We start from the raw sequence: 1,330 nt of genomic DNA, 5'->3' as shown, positions 1-1,330 counted from the left end.
CTTGATCAAATGTGCCCCCTACTTGGCACTCCATCACGCATTTCATTTAACTGGCATTTATTAAATGGATCAAGTATGTCCCTTCATTACCTCTCCCTATCCTTACAAAAATCCCATGAGGTGACCACCTCACATTTTACCTGCAAAGAAAATTTTCAGACACATAAATGAAACTCATGGAGTATAGGGCTTTGCCTGAATTGAGTGTGTAGAAAATCCAGACTCAAGCCTGGGCCAGAATGCTCCCCAAAGCTTTATACCCTGGGTATAAAGCACAACTTTAATCCCTGTAAAGCTATGTGTTTCCTTTTCATAACCTGCAAAATAGCAACAACAACAACCAAAACCTGTGTCCAAATGAAACTCATGGAGTATAGGGCTTTGCCTGAATTGAGTGTGTAGAAAACCCAGACTCAAGCCTGGGCCAGAATGATCCCCAAAGCTTTATACCCTGGGTATAAAGCACAACTTCAATCCCTCCTGCAAAATAGCAACAACAACAACCAAAACCTGTGTTCTAAAGGATATGCCAAATACTAGAGCCTGTAAATAAAAAGGAAAATATGCACCCAAGACTGCAGCTATCTATTCGGGTCACAAAAGGGAGGCTTTGAGCGAGCTCCAAATCATTTCAGAGAGAAGTGGAAGGGTACAAGGTCTTTGTCATCATTGACACAGATGCCCAGGAAAGTGGCGGAGGAGCAGCCAAAATCAAATTGCCCATAACTAACAGTAACCAGAAAATGCAGCATCTCCAGCTCTGGGCAGTTGGGGTTTGATAGAATCGATTTCTCCAAGAGCTATTCATCTCCACCATCTGCTCACTCCTGCCTCCTCCCTGGACACTCAGTCCTTGCTGACTTTTGCCTGCCAATACATCCCGGGTGCCAGCTCATTTGGTCATCTCTTCCTATGGAAACAAAATCTCCACACTCTGTGATTGCTCTGAAAACTGATTAGTGTCCATTTGCAAGCAATAGTCCCTGCACAATGTCTCCAGGTGTGTGTGATCCAGAGGGCTGCTTTGATTTCTGGACTATTAACTTGAAAGAGGATTAAACCTAATAAAAATATAACATTAGCTCCAAATAGCTGCATAATCTGTGTCAGTGAGATGATCTCCATTTGGTCTGCAAGATGTAGAGGTTAGTATTAGTTATCCTTTGCAATGAGAGGGGAATGGGCAAAATATCAGTTCCTGTGCTGTCCCCTTGAAAGAACGAACGCCATTTTACACTGCCTTAAAAATAACATTTAAATACCATATTTAAGGGAGAAAAACTGACTTGCAACTTCATTCCAGGACAAATTTAGAACCTTTGAAAATAAA

At 42.0% G+C, this 1,330-nt stretch overlaps 1 protein-coding gene across 2 annotated transcripts in view; it reads left to right on the top strand.

Moving 5' to 3' along the window:
* The window catches only part of C1qtnf7 (C1q and TNF related 7), a 118,388-nt gene that overhangs the window by 15,539 nt on the left and 101,519 nt on the right, over positions 1–1,330 (top strand). The gene's annotated exons all lie outside the window — the stretch shown is intronic.

This window comes from Nannospalax galili, unplaced genomic scaffold (genome assembly GCF_000622305.1).
Source record: "Nannospalax galili isolate Female #2095 unplaced genomic scaffold, S.galili_v1.0 scaffold271, whole genome shotgun sequence".
Lineage (NCBI taxonomy): Eukaryota > Metazoa > Chordata > Mammalia > Rodentia > Spalacidae > Nannospalax > Nannospalax galili.
Note: the sequence above shows the minus strand (reverse complement) of the source record. Positions and strands in the feature narration are given on the sequence as shown.